Genomic DNA, 21,386 nt, shown 5'->3' with positions numbered 1-21,386 from the left:
ACAAAGGCAAATTGAGTCCATGATTTATAGGGCCGTATGAGATTATCGAAAGAATTGGGCCAGTGGCATATTGACTAGCTTTACCTTTAGAGTTAGAAAAGATTCACAATGTATTTCATGTGTAAATGTTGTGTCGATATAGATCAAATCTATCACACGTAATTTCTCCGACAGAGATTGAAATTCATCCTGATATGACGTATAACGAAGAACCGATCAGAATTTTAGCTCGAGAGATTAAAGAGTTGAGAAATAAGAGCATAACTTTAGTGAAGGTTTTGTGGCAACACCACGGGGTTGAAGAAGCTACGTGGGAACCCGAGGAAGCTATGAGAAAATAGTACCCTAACCTCTTTTCTGGTAAGATTTTTGGGGATGAAAATTCCTAAGGGGGAGAGAGTTGTAACAACCTATTTTTAGTCAAATTGGAACAGTGGTTTCAGAACCATAAATCCAATGTCAAAATATTTATTTTATTATAATTTTAATGTCTACAGTATGATAGTCTGATTGTGTGAAAATTTTGTTAATATATTTTATCGTTTGAATGCTTAATTTGATTAAAAGGACTAAATCGCATAAAGTGTAAAAGTGGAGTTCTAGTAGCTAAAGGTGTCTAATAGCTATGGAATCTTAAATTAGAGGTCCTTATGTGGTAATTAGCCCATTGTTAATATGAGTGGACAAATATAGGCATTAATTAGGTGATTTTAATGTTTTAATTAAAGGTTTTTTTTTGGTATTTATTAAATAAAGGTTAAATAAATAAAACAAAACAATTTTATATTCTTTTATCATCTTCTCCAACCGAACCTAGGGTGTAAAGAAGCCATTTTTAAGCTTCAATATTTGGCTATCTTCATTTCTTACAGTTAGGTACAATTTTTCTCACGTTTTTAATGATTTCTATGTTTTTGAGATCATTGCAGCTTAATCTAGCTAACCCATGGACTAATTTGCAAAATTGTTAAAGGTTTAGGGTTTTCCCATTGTGTATTTTGATGTTTGATGATAGAAAATGTATGCTTGTTGTTAGATAAACAACTTTTGCAAGTGAATTTTGGTAAAATTACTAATTAGGGATTAAATTATGAAATGTGTAAATTTTGTGTTAAATTGTGAAATAAATGAAAAATATGGACTGCTTTGGGGCTATATGAAATTTGGCTACCATGTGTAGGGGCCTAATTGCATGAATTTTATGTTTTTATGAGATAAAGACTAGATTGTAAAAATGTTGAAATATTAGGGGCAAAAGCGTAATGTTGCCATAATATGTATTTTGGACTAAATTGAATAGAATGATCTTTAAATAAGTTAATTTTGATTACATATAGATCAAGAAAAGTGAAATTCGAATTTAGATCGGGGGAAGAAGAAAGTGTTGGACTAATCAACTCATTTCGTCGTTTTTGCATTCGAGGTAAGTTCGTATGTTAATAAGCATTATTATAATTGTGTTTTAAATGCTTTATAATTGAATTGTTGATAAATATGATTGTACGGAAATGGTTGACGACAATTCGGAAAATGTTAAATCCCAGTTGAACTTTAGGAATAGATTAGGATACGAATGACATGTCATTAGAGGTTATGTGATTTAGGTGCTGGTCCGTACATCCTACCAGTAGCTGAGTTATCCGGCATGTGTTGTAGATTCTCATAAGCTTGTGTGAGCAGCACAGTGTAGCTATGTCATGACCGTCAGCTTATGTGAGCAGACCCATTGATAGCTCGAGATTGAACATTATATGTGATATGAGATTGATATAACTTCGACTATGTATTGACACTTAGGGTGCAAGATTTCCCGAGTATCTAATAGTATTCCAAATGGTTCAACGGGTATATCAAAGATATGGACGAGTATGAGAATGATACGAGTTGATATAGGTATGTACATGAATCGTACAAGCATTGAATTGAAAAAACTTGTGAATTTCATATCTAAACTTGTGTATGAATATGTGATAGGTTTGTGGAGCAACATGAATTATATTATGATATGTTTAAATTGCTTAAATTGTATTTGTATGGTAAGTTGAGTTTATTACTATACGAGGTTACTGAGCTTTATAGCTTACTTCATTTACTTTTCCGTGTCTTATAGTGATTATCGAAACTAGCTCGGATTGGGAGTCGCCGAAGATCTCATCACACTATCAAGCTATCACTTTGGTACTTTTGAACTTAAGTAATTTGGTTATATGGCATGTATAGGAGTTATGGTCATTTTGGTTTATGGTTTGGTAATGAATTTAGCCATTTGAGTTGGCTTGTAAATGATAAGTGTTTGGTTTTGTGTATAGCCGTGGGAGTTGGCTTATTTTGGTATATTAGGTAATGTATATATTTGTGCAAATGCCTTTTGTTGTGAGGTTGCTAATTGCCATTTTACAAGCTTGTTGTGAATTGGTATTTGGAGTATCATATGGTTGAAATTTGAAGGATTGGTATGCATGTGATTAGAAGTAAGAAAGTACATATATGAAGTTAACTAGTTAAGTGAACGGAGAATATGAATTTGGTATAAAATTGAATAGCAATTTGTGGTACTTGTGTGCCTTGTAGTTGATGGTATTGAAATGGCATGAATTATGCTTGGTTGAGGTTGGTTTGAATGTCTATTTATGCTTTGTTATATGCCAATTGATGTTTTTAGGTGGTTGTAATTTGGGTGAGAAAGATGGCTTGGTAAATAGACTATTTTTGTCCACACTGGTAGAGACACAAGCATGTGTCTCAGCCGTGTGTGACACACGGTTAGGTGACATGACCGTGTGTTCCCTGGTGTTTAAATAGAAATATAGTCAGTATGCTTCACACGGCCTAGATCACGGGCATGTGACTTGGCTATGTGGCATATGTCAGTATACCCTACAGGTTTGGCACGGCCTAGCACACGGCCTGGCACACAGGTGTGTGAGGCCATTTTGAAGGGCACACGGGCTGGTCACATGGGTGTGTGGTTGGCCGTGTGACCCAAGTCAGAGAGTTACACGGGGTTGGACAAGGGGTCGGACACGGCCATGTGATCCCATTTCGAATGTCCACACGGCCTGTGACACGGGCGTGTCTTTGGCCATGTGAGTCACACAGTCGGGGCACACGGGCATGTGTCCCTTGTATTTTGAAAAATTTTCTAAGTTTTCCAAAAATTTCTTGAGATATCGATTTAGTTTCGAACAACTTCTGAGGCATGTTTTGGGCCTCGTAGGCTCGTATTAGGGGCGTTGTGAATGATTATGAATGACTTGTATTTAAATTTGATAATTTTTTGAGAAATATATGTTCTATTGTATAATAAGTCCGGTAATGCTCTGTAACCCTATTCTGACAACGGATACGAGTGTGAGGTGTTACAGTATCGATACCATATAAGATTAATATCAATACCTTTGTTTCAGTATCGTTACCTACGTAACTTGTTTTGGAATTTTGCTAAGTTGCTCTAATGCATGTTTAATTGATATTATAAGTTAGTTTGAAGTATGTTTGAAGTATGTTTGGCATGTTTTAATGACAATTAATATATGCATGACTTAAATTTTTAAGAATGCTAATATAGAGGACTTGCTTTATAATGTGGCATTTCATTTCGTGTATGATGTGTGATGGTGGTGTGGCGTCCTGTTATTTCGGCTCGACAATCGGGCTAGGTATAGGGTGTTACAAGAATCACTGATCAAACTCATTGTTGGATGGAAAAATTGCTCGTCCTCCTTCATAGGTAGTTTGCTCTTTTACAAAGTGTCGTTATAAACGAAAAAATATATAGAATTTTTTTGTTGTAATTTATCACCTTTTTACTTAAAGTTGCTGTTAAAACTAAGTAATTGTTTAATAAATTAATGAAATATGTGAAAATATGAAATTAGGACATAGAAATTATTAAAATGTGATTTTATGCTTTATTATATAGTTTTCATGAAATAAATGGCTTATTTTATATTAATTTGAATATATTATACTTTTTAAGACATAAAGTGGGCCATGCTTGATTAAATCAAATAATAAAATATAAAATTATATTTAATAATTCATTTAAAATATTTCATTAATAATTTGGATTTTAAATTAATTAATTAAATTTGATAAATTTTATTCTTTGGTCCTCTAACTTGTTGATTTATTCTGGACAGGTCTGATAGCTTTGCTGGATTACAAAATTGTCCAAATTGGGGACCAAGTCAACCCAAAATTCGGCTACACATGGCTATCCATAAACCATTTTTTGGTTTAATTGCACAGGGTCCTTGAAGAGTTGAAGAAATTAGAGATTTACCTGAAGATTTACACTTGACCTAGTCTCAGCCCTGAGTAGTTGTGGCACTCAAATTGACCAAAGTAAAAATCAGCTCATCTCCCTCCATTTATGGCCGGCCACCCATGGAAGATGCTTCAAAAGATGAAAAATCCTATTTTTAGTAAACTATCTCCCTATTCTCACTTATAAATAAGACCTTATTCTCACATTTCTTGTAACACCCCTAACCCGTATCCGTCGCCGGACTAGGGTAATGAGGCATTACAGAACATAAGTACAATTTTGAAAATTCACATGTTAACACAGTTCATATTCATATACATACAGGTATATCATTAAATCAACTAATTAAACTATTCAAATAATTAAAACAAAATTTACAAATACTGTACCATTTGAATCTAACAAAAACCACATTAATCTCTTACTTATTCGATTGCCCAAAATATACTTATACAAACTTATTGATTTGGTTAATAAACAAGCCACTCAATCAAGCATATTTTAATTTAAACTAAAACATATGCTCAAAGAATATTGTACACACATATATATATATATATATATCTAAAAGTCATACACTTATACATATCATTGCCATGCCATGTACAAAAGTATACTAAAATTATACATTAATAGAACAATTATACATTAATAGAACCCACCAAAACATATACACATAATTACTTAATTTGATCAACTTATATTCGACACTTGTACATTATAACATGTATAATGAGTTTTATAATTATAATTAAAGTACTAACATATACATTATACAACTTTCATTTACATCAAATAGGCCATTTTTCCATGCATTTAACTGAACATAAATATGTTCAATAACTAAGCTTTGACAATTGTTCACTTCCAACTTTGTATGCTCCAACTAAAATGGCACAAATATTGCATTTGAAAATCAGATCTATAAACCTATTTTTAACCACAAATAATTAATACCACCTTTGTACCATGAAATTATAAACGTACACATGTCAACCTAATAATAATAATAATACATTTGCCGAAACATACTTACCACATAACTGCTAAATTAAAAAGCTAATTTAACTTGTTTCCACTTCCCCAATTCATTACATTATTATCCTTAACCTGTTTACATATACATAACATAATAATGTCACTCTAACACTAAATCGATTTAGTAAACCATTCACAAAACAAGACATATTTCATTAAACCCTTACCACATTCGAACTTAGCCATACAATATTTAATACCATTTTACAATTTAATGCTTATACTATCACAGCAACTAATTCCATATTTATATTATCTATACCTAGAAATAGCCGAATCAACCAAGCATGTTAAGGAAAGATATACAAACCATAATCATTTCATTAACCACCTCCAAAGACCCAACCATTATCATGCTATTTTCGAAATATATAACACCTGTCCCAACCATCATTCCTTTATAGCATGTAACATTAAAATCGAAATGAATTCAGATCATAAGCAAACATACTGAAATGAAACATGAAAACTTAGCCATTTTCGCATGGCTCATATTATACACAACAAAAAAATAAATCCAACATTTCAAAACATAAACCAGCCTATACATGCCATAATTTAGGTTTAGCTAATAAGGTACCAAACAGCAGATAGTGTGATGAACTTGGCTGACAATCCCTGAGCTTGTAGCTTGACTTCAAAATCTATAAAACAGAGTAAACATAACACACAGAGTAAGCTATCAAAGCTTAGTAAGTCATAAGCATATAAACAACTCAATGATATTATCAACTTAACTAAATTAAACCAGATTATTATATCATTTCACATTTAAATCCAAGCACTTATGTATTCATGTCACATATATATAATCATATATATTTGTATTCAATTGTATTATCACTTTAACCGAATGCTTATATAGCCAAAATTAACAAATTATTCTTTAACTTTCAAGGCCAAATATTCATTACATACCTAGCTCACATACTTATAAATACATAAACTCATAGATCATAATATAATTTCATGTACATATATTAGTCATTTGGCCGAATACACAAAAACACACATACATATAATTAAGACTCATTAAATAATGTGCAATAGGCCGAACACACGTACCTTATTTTTAGTAAACATCAAACTAACACATACTTACCTTATTGAGGACGGATAGAATGAAGACATCTGATTGTTAGTTGGCATCTTAGAATTGAGGGAATTCGTGGTACTCGTGGAGAGAGCATGTAAGGCCGAGGAATTGGCCAAAGAGAAGAGAAAAGCTGATATTGAGTCTCGAGACTCAAGGAAAAGACAGATGGGGAAATCACAGCAGACCTCATCTAAAAGATCGAGAAATTTTCCTACCCGATCCAATGCGTCAGTAGGGTTTTCAAATAAGAGCAAGAAAAAGCAGAAGACGGCTTCTAAAGCTCAGACCACTTCTATCACGAGTGTCGGTAATGTTCAACCAAATAGGACAGAGTGTTTACAATGTGGTAGATGCCATTTCTGCGAATGCTGAGCGAATGAAAGAGGTTGCTTCAAATGTGAATCACTAGACCACTTCATCCGAGACATCCTTAAATTAGATGAAAAAGAGAAAAAGCCAGAGATGATGGCGAGTAGTGCTCCCTCGAGGGGTAGACCACAAAAGAACCCAAGTAGTGGGGCTAGCAGTAGACCTGCCTCTAGAGATTCAGCTGTGAGGTCTGAGGGTCACACGTCTACAAGGACTTATGCCATACTTGCCCGTGAAGAGGCAGAGTCTCCCGATGTGATCACGGGTACCTTTTCTATCCATGATATTTCTATTGTTGCTTTAATTGTTCCGAGGTCTACCATTCTTATGTTTACATGAAATTAGTGCCCAGTATGAAAATGCCAATTGAGTCTACGAAATTTGTAGTAAATGTGTCAAATCCATTAGGCAAGCATGTGTTAGTTGACAAAATATGTAGAAATTGCCCTTTGACAATTAGAGGTCATCGTTTCCCTGCTAACTTGATGTTATTTCCATTTAATGAATTTGATGTAATCCTTGGGATGGATTGGTTGAATTTTCATGGGGTTGTAGTGGATTGTGGATGAAAATTTATTGAGTTGAAATGTGAAGACAGGAATGTTCTTCGGGTTGAACCAGGTAAATTGGGTGGATTGCCTGAAGTGATATCGTCTATGAAGACAGAAAGATATTTAAGAAAAGGGTGCGTGTAACGCCCCCATGCTCGAAACCGTCGCCGGAGTCGAGCTTGAGGAGTTACCGAACATAATTTATCAAATTAAGAACTTCAAATCTTTTGTTTCTACATTCACAACTTTCTAGCTACTCCATCACAGTTACAAGAAAAATCATATCTCGAGTTACGAAACTCAAAATCAAGATCTGTAAATATTTCCTAAATCTAGACTCATATATCTATTTACTAATTTTTTTCTAGAATTTTTTGTTGGGCCAATTAGTACATTTTATTAGTTAAAGTCTCCCCTATTTTAGGGTTCGACTACTCTGACATCTGTGTATTTCGAATCAGATATATCTCTATACATAATTTCAATGACTAAAAAGTTTGTTTCTCTTAAAATTAGACTCAATAAGGAATCTGTACATATAAAGAATGACTTATAATTATTTTTTTACAATTTATTATGAATTTTAAAAGTCAGAACAGAGGATCCAGAAATCACTCTGGCCCTGTTTCACAAGGTTTCAAATATCTCATAAAGTATAATTTATATGCCTGTTTTTTTTATCCATATGAAATAGACTCATTAAGCTTCAATTTCATAACTTGCTCATCATTTAATTCCATTTATACTATTTTTAGTGATTTTTCAAATTCATGTCACTGTTGAAGCAATATTCTGTTTTAAGGCAAATTTCATCTTTTCATGAGTTGTTATGAACTAAATAACCTATTAAACTTCCATGATATCAAACATGATCTAAATTTAACCATCACCATGACTTATCAATATCAAACATTTTCTCAACCAATCATGGCCATATCATAAAATTATTTACACAAAATAAATATATTGCTATACATGCCATACTTAAGTTTCATAAGCCATTTACCCAGATGAAAGTCCTTTGGATAGTGTGATCGAACCTTCGACCCGTCCCGATTCCTGAGCTGGCTTGTTCAAAACTACAGCAAATAAAGAGGAGGGAGTAAGCATAAATGCTTAGTAAGTTCATATGTAAATAACAAGTAACATAACAATACAAATATACCAAACAACTTTAGCATGGTATCACCAAAACATATATCATATTTCTAAACATCATTCATCATCTTACTACCCTATCGTTGTTGTATCTATTATCAACCCGAGGGTTAAGAACATACCTATCCAAAGTGTCCATTAAACAACACTTACCAAAACATCGCTTGCATCTTATGTAACGCCCCAAACCCGAGACCATCGCCGGTGTCGGACACGAGGGGTTAACAAGCCAAGTTCACTTGTTTTGCCCATCCATTTGACATTTTCAGTCAGGCTGGAAAACTGCGTCACCGTCGCCTTAAAAATCATATCTCGAGTTTCAAAACTCGAAAACTGGTGTCGTAAATTTTCCCTGAATTTAGACTCATATATCCATCCATGGATTTATTTCTAGAATTTTTGGTTGGGCCAATTGGTACAGTTTATTAGTTAAAGTCACCCATGTTACAGGGATTGACTGCTCTGACCTTCGCGTGGTATAACTTGAATATCTCTCTGTACAGGGCTTTAATGCTGGTGCCGTTTGTTTCTAATGAAACTAGACTCAAAATGGAATCTGTACATATAAGGTATGTCTCCTAATTCTTTTGGATAATTTATAGTGAATTTTAAAGTTGCGACAGGGAACCCAGAAACCATTCTGGCCCTGTCTCACAATAGCTTTAATATCTCTTAACATGTAACTCCTATGACCATTTTGTTTCTTCCATATGAAAATAGACTCATCAAGGTTCATTTACATAGCTTATTCACTATTTAATTCCATTCCTACGAATTTTGGTGATTTTTCACATTCACGTTACTGCAGCTGGCAGCATCTGTTTTTAAGGTAGGTCTTACCTATTTGGTAGTCTCCATGAACCAACTAGTCTTGCCATACATAGGTTCATATATGATCATTTTAACCATGCCAATGGCTGATCATATGACCAACATTCCCATTTCAAGCCATAGCCACATCATGACACCAAATATAAACATACAACCACAATTATTCTAAGTTCATGTTTCCTTTCGAGCCATTTTCGCATGGCCGTACATACTTACATCACAACATATTTAACAAACAAGGGTAGTCCTATACATGCCATCTCAAGTTCAACCAAAATTTATACCAAAATGGAGGCTTGATAGTGTGGATGACTTCGACTTCAACGATCCCAAATCCGATTGCTTGAGCGAAATCTAGAAAACCGAGAGCCAAAGCAACGGGTAAGCATTTTTTTATGCTTAGTAAGTCTCAAGGAATATAATCAACTCTAATTACAGCAATACATTCACATAGCCAAATGCATCATTTCATTAATACACATTCTTACTTCACACTTCATCATTATATAATTTCACAAAATATCAATCAATTCAATAACTGAAATTCATTAGTCGATTGAGCGAATGTTGCTCAAACATGTCGACTTTCAATGCACATATAACGTACCTTATCCTTTGGGCTTTTCGAGTGTACTAATTGAATTCATTACAGCAACCAACACTCACCTCCAGTCCAAGATTCTTGAATATAACCGGATATAATCACGTGCACAAATGCCTTGGTCTTAGCCGGATAGAATATCTCGCACGAATGCCTTGGTCTTAGCCGGATGTAGCCACTAGCACAATTGCCTTGGTCTTAACCGGATATAATTTCAGCATAATTGTCTTGATTTAGCCCGGATATCATTCAATTTCCATGAACACATACATCAATTATCATTGGACATACATAATTCATTTTCGTTACTAAGGCTCAAACGCAATTATAGTCACAAGCATATTCGCCCGGGACTTAGCCGGGTAGAATTCAAATACTCATGCATACATAATCAATAATCAATACACATCCATACTTTATTTCACACAATTCAAGTAGGGTCACTTCTTGAGGACTTACCTCGGATGTTGTCGAACGGCTTTTTTCGCTATTCGATCACCTTTTCCTTCCCTTGTCCAATTGTGGCCCTCTTAGCTCTTGAGCTAATTCAAACAAATTCAATTTATTAAAACCTCATTGTGCTAGCTTATGGCGAATATGACAAGGAGTTTAAATGGTCATATGGCCACCCTTTAGCTTGAATACACAATGGTCATGCACATTTTATACTACATCAAGCAATTCAATACAATTTATTCGAGCATCAAGGAAATGCTAAGGCCTTCAATAGGCTACCCAAGGCCGAATATTCATGTACATGTTGAGGTCAATTTTGCACTTAATACCTCACAAAAACAGCATGCAATTTACTAATTAATGCTTTGCACATTGTGGCCCAAAACTTATAATATAGCATCAAGCACTTATATGTGTGCTAGGCGAATTGTGCTTGCAATTTCTCAAGCATTCTTCACATCTTCTTCTTTAAACCAATATATTCATCACTTAGTTCATAACCAAAACATAATGTGCAATCATATATATGCATATATGAGCATGGCGAATTTCAAGGTGTCCATAGCCATCCAAAACACAAATTTTAACTAACATGCAAGAAGCATGAATCATGCTCAAGAATGCATCATGGCGAATATGACAATCATGCTCCTTTTCAACTTCAATCATGATAAAACAAAAAAGGCTCAAAATCTTACTCATGAGTAGAAAATCCATCATTGCATGCATCATCATCAAGCTTCACACTTAGCATGCAATGGCTTTATCACCATAACAACTTTGGCCAAATGCCATTTCCATGGCATAACAAAGATTTGAGCCATGGCTAACATGCACATCAAATTAGCAACCAAAACATGCATGAAACTCCCAACACAACCTCATACATACCTTACTCTTGATGCAAATTTAGCCAAATCACCTTCTAGATCTCTTCTAAACAAAGGAAATGAAGCAAAAATCCCTTCTTCCTCTTAGTATTTTTGGCCAAAAAGGGAGAGAGCATGCATGAACAAAATTTTTTTTGTTTTTGTTTTTTTTTCTTCTTGGTTGCACGGCAATGGGGTATGCTACTCTCTCACACACATTTTTTTTTCATTCTTTTCTTACCCATGCCTATTTGTTTACTATTTCTCCCTAATGCCCAACAAAACATGTTTCATGACATGTTTAACCCATATCTCTTTGTCATGGCCGGCCATCACTTGTAAAAAGGGGGAATTTGACATGCAAGTCCATTATTTTGCATGCATGCTTTAATTAGTCATCACCCCTTTCCCTATCGTATTTTCAAAGTTCACTACTAAGTCCTTTCTAGTGGAATTCACCTTTATAACACTAAATCAATCATCAAAAATGTCATACATGAATACTCACATATTATAGGCATCGAAATAAATTTTAAATTATTGTTATGCCTCGGTTTTGTGGTCCCGAAACCACATTCCGGCTAGGGTCTATTTTGGGCTGTCACAACTCCCCCCCTCTTAAGGAATTTTCGTCCCCGAAAATCTTACCGGTAAATAGGTTTGGATATCGTTCTTTCATAGAGTTCTCGGTCTCCCAAGTAGCTTCTTCTATCCCGTGCTTGAGCCATAACACTTTCACTAGCGGAACCCGCTTGTTTCATAACTCTTTCACTTCTCGTGATAGGATACGAATCGGTTCTTCCTCATAACTCATATTAGCTTGAATTTCAATTTCTGATGGACTAATCACGTGCGATGGATTGGATCTATAGCGTCGAAGCATCGAAACGTGAAAGACATCGTGAACCTTTTTGAGTTCAGGGGGCAAAATCAAGCGATATGCCACTGGACCGACTCGCTCTGATATCTCATATGGTCCAATGAACCTCGGGCTCAACTTGCCCTTACGGCCGAACCTGAGTATCTTTTTCCAAGGCGATACCTTGAGAAACACTTTATCACCCACCTGATACTCGATATCCTTACGCTTCAGATCCGCGTCGACTTCGACGATCGGAGGCTATCTTCGGACTTTCACGGATTACTTTCACTTTCATTCAGCATCCCTAATCAAATCCACCGAAAATCTTGCTTTCACCGAGCGCAATCCAAAACAATGGTGTCGTCATTTACGACCGTACAAGGCCTCGTAGGTGCCATCTTAATACTTGATTGAAAGTTGTTGTTGTAAGCGAATTCAATCAACGGCAAATACCGTTCCCATGAACCACTAAACTCGAGGACACAACATCTTAACATATCCTCAAGTATCTCGAATTATCCGCTCGGATTGACCATCGGTTTGGGGGTGAAAGGCGGTCTGAAATGCAACTTGGTACCCAAAGCTTCTTGCAACTTTTTCCAAAATCGCGAGGTAAATCTCGGATCTCTATCAAACACGATAGAAATAGGCACCCGTGTAATCTCACAATCGAGAAACGTACAATTCCGCTAATTTGTCCATTGAAAATCCGTGACGTCAGGGGACAAAGTGGGCCGACTTAGTCAATCGATCTACCACGACCCAAACCGCATCCTTCTTACTTGTCGACAATGGCGGTCCGGATACAAAGTCCATTGTGACTCGATTCCATTTCCACTCGGGTATCGTGATTGGTGAAGTAATCTCAAGGCACCGATGTTCCGCTTTCACTTGTTGACATATTAGACATCTCAAACAAAGTCGGAGATGTCTCGCTTCATACCATGCCACCAAAACCGACGTTTCAATTCATTGTACATCTTCGTACTCCGGGTGGATTGCCATTCGGCTACAATGGGCTTCATTCGAATTATCGAAATGAGTTTCAATTCTTTGGGACACACAGACGACCTTTGAACCTCAAACAATCGTCATCGTCGATTTGAAACTCCGAGTCCTTGTTCGAACACACGCAGCCCGTTTTGCAACCAACTCGTCATCGACTTTTCGAGCTTCTCAAATTTGGTGTGTCAATAATGGTTTGGCTTTCAATTCAGCCACTAACACCTTTGTCGGATCGGACGGACAAGTGCACATTCATCGCTCGTAAAGTGAATAACGATTTACGACTCAAGGCATCCGCAACCACATTCGCCTTTCGGGTGATAGTCAATGATCACTCATAATCCTTTAACAGCTCAAGCCAACGTCTTTGTCACAGATTTAAGTCTCTTTGGGTCATCAAATATTTGAGACTTTTGTGATCCGAGTATACATGGCACCTTTCACCAAATAAGTAATGTCGCCAAATCTTTAAGGCGAATACGATGGCGCCAATTCGAGATCATGAGTCGGATAATTTTTCTCATGTGGCTTTAATTGCCTCGACGCATAGGCCACAACTCGACCTTCTTGCATTAATACGCAACCTAACCCAAGTAGAGAGGCGTCGCTATAGATGACAAACTCCTTGCGGACTCGGGTTGCACTAGAATTGGGGCTTCATCAAATAAGTTTTCAGTTGATCGAAACTTTTTGGCATTTCTCATCCATTCGAACTTAACATCCTTTTGGAGTAACCGTCATCGGCGTGGCTATCGTTGAGAAGCCTTTTACAAATCGTCGGTAATAACCTAAGCAAGCCCCAAAAACTCCGAACCTCATTAATATTTCTGAGGCTTCCAATTAAGTATGGCTGAAATTTTATTCGAATCGACTCGAATACCGTCAGATACCACATGACCCAAGAAGCTAACCTCTCTTAACCGAACTCACACTTGTTGAACTTAGCATATAATTGCTTATCCCGTAAAATTTGCAAAGACTAACCGCAGTGTTCAGCATGTTCGGTCTCATTTCTTGAATAGACCAAGATGTCATCAATGAACACGACTACGAATCGATCCAAATATGGTCTAAAGATCCGATTCATTAAATCCATAAATCTGCAGGGCATTAGTGAGCCCAAACGGCATCACTAGGAACTCATAGTGACCATATCTCGCTCAAGGCGGTCTTGGGTACGTCCGAATCTCGGATTCGCAATTGATAATAGCCCGATCTCAAATCTATTTTCGAGAACACCGAGGCTCCCTTGATTGATCGAACAAGTCATCAATACGTGGCAACGGATATTTGTTCTTTATCGTCGCTTTATTAAGGCGGCGATAGTCGATGCACAATCGCATGGTTCCATCCTTCTTCTTCACGAACAACACCGCGCACCCCAAGGCGAAAAACTCAGGCGAGCAAAACCTCTATCCACCAATTCTTGCAACCGAGCTTTCAACTCCTTTAATTCGTTGGTGCCATACGACACGGAGCTATCGAAATTGGAGTGGTACCGGTACCAATTCGATGCCAAATTCTATTTCCGAGCAGTGGTAAACCCGGCAATTCTTCTGGGAAAACATCCGGTATTCACAAACCACGGGCACAGATTCGGGTTTCTTTTTTGATTCCTTGTCATCGGAAGCACGACGCAAGGTACGCTTCGCACCCTTTTCTTACATATTTACGGGCCAACATCGGCGATATTACGGTGGCAACCCTTTAAGTCCGTAGACTCAACCCGAATTATTTCATTATTCGCGCACCTCAAATCGATAGTCTTGCTCTTGCAATTTACAACCGCATCGTGCATGGTCAACCAATCCAAACCAAGAATAACGTCGAACTCATCGAACGGCAAAAGCATCAAGTCCGCCGGAAAACAAGAACCTCGGAACACTAGGGGACTTTTCTTGCACACTTTGTTGACAAGCACGTAATGACCCAAGGGTTTGACACCGAATTACAAACTCGAAGAGACTCAATGGGCAAAGTCTTTTTGGATGCTAAGGTTTCACATATATATGAATGAGTAGAACCGGGGTCAATCAAAGCAATCACATTTCTATTAAAAAGAGTGAAAGTACCGGTAATAACATCCGGAGAGGCAAGCATCCTCGGCGTGCGCGATGGCATAAGTCCTAGCAGAGCACGAGCCTCGAGATCCGATGGTAGCATCTCTAGATCCTCTCGACCGCCACGACATTGCCCATATTTCTAGGTGGCCTACCTCGGCGATGGTAGCACCCGGTTTGCACTCGACTTACATTCTGTTCATGCATCCTCGGGCAATCCTTCATAAAGTGGTCGGCCGATCCACACTTATAGCAGGGAGCGATCACGAAACCAACAGCTCCCGAATGCCATTTGCCACAATGTGGACACTCGCCTCTCTCGGCGATCATTTCCACCATCTGGCGATCGAAGTGACTCGTGTGGTCACGGGGTCGATCGCGTCCTCGTCTAGAAAAGCCCAAACGCCTCTAGACCGGCTCGCATCATCTCGAAATCTCTTCGATGCTTGTTGAAGAGACTTTCCGAGGACCTCTTCGAATTCTCCGGTTCCCACATCGCTTTTTGTTTCTCCTTTCTAAGCTCTTGACTTTACAAGCTCGCTCAACAAGTACTACGAACTCTCGTATCTCGAGAATGCCAACAAACATCCTTATATCATCATTCAGCCCATCCTCGAGCGTTTACACATAATAGCTTCGGACGAAATGCATTCTCGTGCGTCTGGCTAAGCCTCACAAACTTTCGTTCGTAGTCGATAACGGACATAGAACCTTGCTTAAGATCAAGAAATTCCCTCCGCTTTTGGTCGATGAATCTCGATCGATATACTTTTTTGAACTCGGTTTGAAAGAATTCCCAAGTCACTTGCTCTCTAGGCACCACGAAGTCGAGTACTCCACCAATAGTAGGCGGACTCGCGTAGCAAGGAGATGGTACACTTTAAGCACTCATCGGGTGTACAGGATAGCTCATCAAGCACCGGATAGTGTTATCTAACCAAAATTCAGCTCGCTCGGCATCATCATCATCCGTAGCCTTAAATTCGGTGGCCCCATGTTTTGAATCCTATCGACCGGGGCTTACTTGACCTTATTTGGTCAGTCACGGAGGTATTGTAGGTCTTGGGGTTGCATTTGTCGGGAATGGAGGTTGTGGAACAGCCGTGTTGGTTCGAATGTATTGATTAAACCATTCGTTCATCACACTATAAAAGGCTTGCCTAGCCTCGTCATTAGGATTGCTGGCCATAGGTTGAGAGTCCGGCGCTGTCCCTTCGCTGGAGCAGGCGCCACACTCTCCACATCATCAGCTATCGCTCGGTTGGGATCGGGATCCATTGCTATAAACAAACACAAAGTCAAATTGTCGAAATCATCACACTATCGATTCATCATTTAATGGCATGTATAGCTAGACCCCAAACACATCACGGTAGTCCTAGAATCGACTAAACCGTGGCTCGATACCAATAAAATTGTAACGCCCCAAACCCGAGACCATCGCCGTTGTCGGACACGAGGGGTTAACAAGCCAAGTTCACTTGTTTTGCCCATCCATTTGACATTTTCAGTCAGGCTGGAAAACTGCGTCACCGTCGCCTTAAAAATCATATCTCGAGTTTCAAAACTCGAAAACTGGTGTCGTAAATTTTCCCTGAATTTAGACTCATATATCCATCCATGGATTTATTTCTAGAATTTTTGGTTGGGCCAATTGGTACAGTTTATTAGTTAAAGTCACCCATGTTACAGGGATTGACTGCTCTGACCTTCGCGTGGTATAACTTGAATATCTCTCTGTACAGGGCTTTAATGCTGGTGCCGTTTATTTCTAATGAAACTAGACTCAAAATGGAATCTGTACATATAAGGTATGTCTCCTAATTCTTTTTGGATAATTTATAGTGAATTTTTAAAGTTGCGACAGGGAACCCAGAAACCATTCTGGCCCTGTCTCACAATAGCTTTAATATCTCTTAACATGTAACTCCTATGACCATTTCGTTTCTTCCATATGAAAATAGACTCATCAAGGTTCATTTACATAGCTTATTCACTATTTAATTCCATTCCTACGAATTTTGGTGATTTTTCACATTCACGTCACTGCAGCTGGCAGCATCTGTTTTTAAGGTAGGTCTTACCTATTTGGTAGTCTCCATGAACCAACTAGTCTTGCCATACATAGGTTCATATATGATCATTTTAACCATGCCAATGGCTGATCATATGACCAACATTCCCATTTCCAAGCCATAGCCACATCATGACACCAAATATAAACATACAACCACAATTATTCTAAGTTCATGTTTCCTTTTCGAGCCATTTTCGCATGGCCGTACATACTTACATCACAACATATTTAACAAACAAGGGTAGTCCTATACATGCCATCTCAAGTTCAACCAAAATTTATACCAAAATGGAGGCTTGATAGTGTGGATGACTTGACTTCAACGATCCCAAATCCGATTGCTTGAGCGAAATCTAGAAAAGCGAGAGCCAAAGCAGCGGGTAAGCATTTTTTATGCTTAGTAAGTCTCAAGGAATATAATCAACTCTAATTACAGCAATACATTCACATAGCCAAATGCATCATTTCATTAATACACATTCTTACTTCACACTTCTTCATTATATAATTTCACAAAATATCAATCAATTCAATAACTGAAATTCATTAGTCGATTGAGCGAATGTTGCTCAAACATGTCGACTTTCCAATGCACATATAACGTACCTTATCCTTTGGGCTTTTCGAGTGTACTAATTGAATTCATTACAGCAACCAACACTCACCTCCAGCCCAAGATTCTTGAATATAACCGGATATAATCACGTGCACAAATGCCTTGGTCTTAGCCGGATAGAATATCTCATACGAATGCCTTGGTCTTAGCCGGATGTAGCCACTAGCACAATTGCCTTGGTCTTAACCGGATATAATTTCCAGCATAATTGTCTTGAGTTTAGCCGGATATCATTCAATTTCCATGAACACATACATCAATTATCATTGGACATACATAATTCATTTTCGTTACTAAGGCTCAAACGCAATTATAGTCACAAGCATATTAGCCTTGGGACTTAGCCGGGTAGAATTCAAATACTCATGCATACATAATCAATAATCAATACACATCCATACTTTATTTCACACAATTCAAGTAGGGTCACTTCTTGAGGACTTACCTCGGATGTTGTCGAACGGCTTTTTCGGCTATTCGATCACCTTTTCCTTCCCCTTGTCCAATTGTGGCCCTCTTAGCTCTTGAGCTAATTCAAACAAATTCAATTTATTAAAACCTCATTGTGCTAGCTTATGGCGAATATGACAAGGAGTTTAAATGGTCATATGGCCACCCTTTAGCTTGAATACACAATGGTCATGCACATTTTATACTACATCAAGCAATTCAATACAATTTATTCGAGCATCAAGGAAATGCTAAGGCCTTCAATAGGCTACCCAAGGCCGAATATTCATGTACATGTTGAGGTCAATTTTGCACTTAATACCTCACAAAAACAGCATGCAATTTACTAATTAATGCTTTGCACATTGTGGCCCAAAACTTATAATATAGCATCAAGCACTTATATGTGTGCTAGTCCGAATTGTGCTTGCAATTTCTCAAGCATTCTTCACATCTTCTTCTTTAAACCAATATATTCATCACTTAGTTCATAACCAAAACATAATGTGCAATCATATATATGCATATATGAGCATGGCCGAATTTCAAGGTGTCCATAGCCATCCAAAACACAAATTTTAACTAACATGCAAGAAGCATGAATCATGCTCAAGAATGCATCATGGCGAATATGACAATCATGCTCCTTTTCAACTTCAATCATGATAAAACAAAAAAAGCTCAAAATCTTACTCATGAGTAGAAAATCCATCATTGCATGCATCATCATCAAGCTTCACACTTAGCATGCAATGGCTTTATCACCATAACAACTTTGGCCAAATGCCATTTCCATGGCATAACAAAGATTTGAGCCATGGCTAACATGCACATCAAATTAGCAACCAAAACATGCATGAAATTCCCAACACAACCTCATACATACCTTACTCTTGATGCAAATTTAGCCAAATCACCTTCTAGATCTCTTCTAAACAAAGGAAATGAAGCAAAATCCTTCTTCCTCTTAGTATTTTTGGCCAAAAGGAGAGAGCATGCATGAACAAATTTTTTTTTGTTTTTGTTTTTTTCTTCTTGGTTGTTGCGGCAATGGGGTATGCTACTCTCTCACACACATTTTTTTCATTCTTTTCTTACCCATGCCTATTTGTTTACTATTTCTCCTAATGCCCAACAAAACATGTTTCATGACATGTTTAACCCATATCTCTTTGTCATGGCGGCCATCACTTGTAAAAGGGGAATTTGACATGCAAGTCCATTATTTTGCATGCATGCTTTAATTAGTCATCACCCCTTTCCCTATCGTATTTTCAAAGTTCACTACTAAGTCCTTTCTAGTGGAATTCACCTTTATAACACTAAATCAATCATCAAAAAATGTCATACATGAATACTCACATATTATAGGCATCGAAATAAATTTTAAATTATTGTTATGCCTCGGTTTTGTGGTCCCGAAACCACATTCCGGCTAGGGTCTATTTTGGGCTGTCACATCTTAAGTGTTCTTTCATTTCACTAGAAATTTCACCCGTTGAACACATCGGAATACAACTCGGATACACGGATAATTTGCACATAAGTGCCTCATATGTAATCAAGAAATCATGTAACCCGCCCCTAAGTGAACTCGGCCTCTACTCAACGAGCTCGGGCGTTCTCATCCATAAGTGAACTCGGACTCAACTCAACGAGTTCGGATGCCTAGTTACATTTCACGAACTCGGACTCAACTCAAAAGTTCGGACATTTGCATCCATAAGTGAACTCGGACTCAACTCAACGAGTTCGGATGCTCAACCATCCTAGTGACATGTCACTTGTATCCTAATCTATTCCTAATGTTCAAACAGGATTTTTTCCTCGATCTCACATTGTAGTCTTCCATGGAATATCGGAACCAATACTCGGTAGCAATTCATATTTATCAAGTAGTAAACATAATTTGCATATTACTCAACATTAACCAGAAAGCATAATATTTCACGATAAAAAAAATCAGCATATCATATAATTAACATCAATAACTTAAAAATAACAATTATGCTACATTACTTACACATGAACTTACCTCGTATGCGAAAATGGCTACTTTTACCATTTCGTCCACAACTTGGTATTTTTCCATTTTAGCCCGAATTTCAGTTTTCCTTGCTCTATCATTTAAAATATAGTCTAATTAGGACTCACATTATTCAAATTGACCCAAAATCATATTTTGGCAATATTACAATTTTGCCCCTAAACTTTTGCATAGTTACACTTTTGCCCCAAAGCTCGTAAATTAAACTTCAGCTTCTTATGTTTTATGACATGCTAATCATTTTTCCCTTCTATGGAAACATCCAATTCTCACTCTAACATGTACTTATGACTATTAGGTATTTTTACCGATTAAGCCCTTTCGCTAGTTTTCGCTTAAAACCGAGTAGCACAAGTTGTCTAACATAATTTAAAACCTCATATTCTATCATAAAACACCAAAATACACAAATTTCACCTATGGGTATTTTTCCAAATATGAACCCTAGGTTGAATTATTGCTAGCATAAGCTTAATCGAGCTAGGGACTCCAAAACGTAAAAATCATTAAAACGAGGCTAGAATGGACTTACAATCGAGCTTGGAAGCTTGAAAAACCCTAGCCATGGTTTATCCTTGCTATATTCGGCCATGGGGTTGAAGATGAGCAAAATCGGCTTTTAATTTTGTATTTTAATTCATTTTACCCCTAAATGACCAAAATGCCCTTACTACTAAACTTTCCAAAAATTCCATCCATGTCCAATTTTTGTCCATAGGCTTAGAAATTGGTAAAATTTCTATTTAGGACCTCCTAATTAATATTTCAAAAAAATTTCATACTAGAAACTTCTAGAATGCAAGTTTTACAAATTATTCAATTTAGTCCCTAATTTCAATTTAAGCACTTTATGCATAAAATTTCTTCACGAATTTTTCACACAATCATGCAATCATATCATAGACCTCAAAATAATCATAAAATAATTATTTCTATCTCGGATTTTGTGGTCACGAAACCACTATTCTGACTAGGCCCAAAATCAGGATATTACAACTCTCCCCCACTTTAGGGATTTTCGTCCCCGAAA

This window comes from Gossypium arboreum, chromosome 13 (genome assembly GCF_025698485.1).
Source record: "Gossypium arboreum isolate Shixiya-1 chromosome 13, ASM2569848v2, whole genome shotgun sequence".
Taxonomy (NCBI): Eukaryota; Viridiplantae; Streptophyta; class Magnoliopsida; order Malvales; family Malvaceae; genus Gossypium; species Gossypium arboreum.
This window is presented reverse-complemented; position numbering follows the sequence as displayed.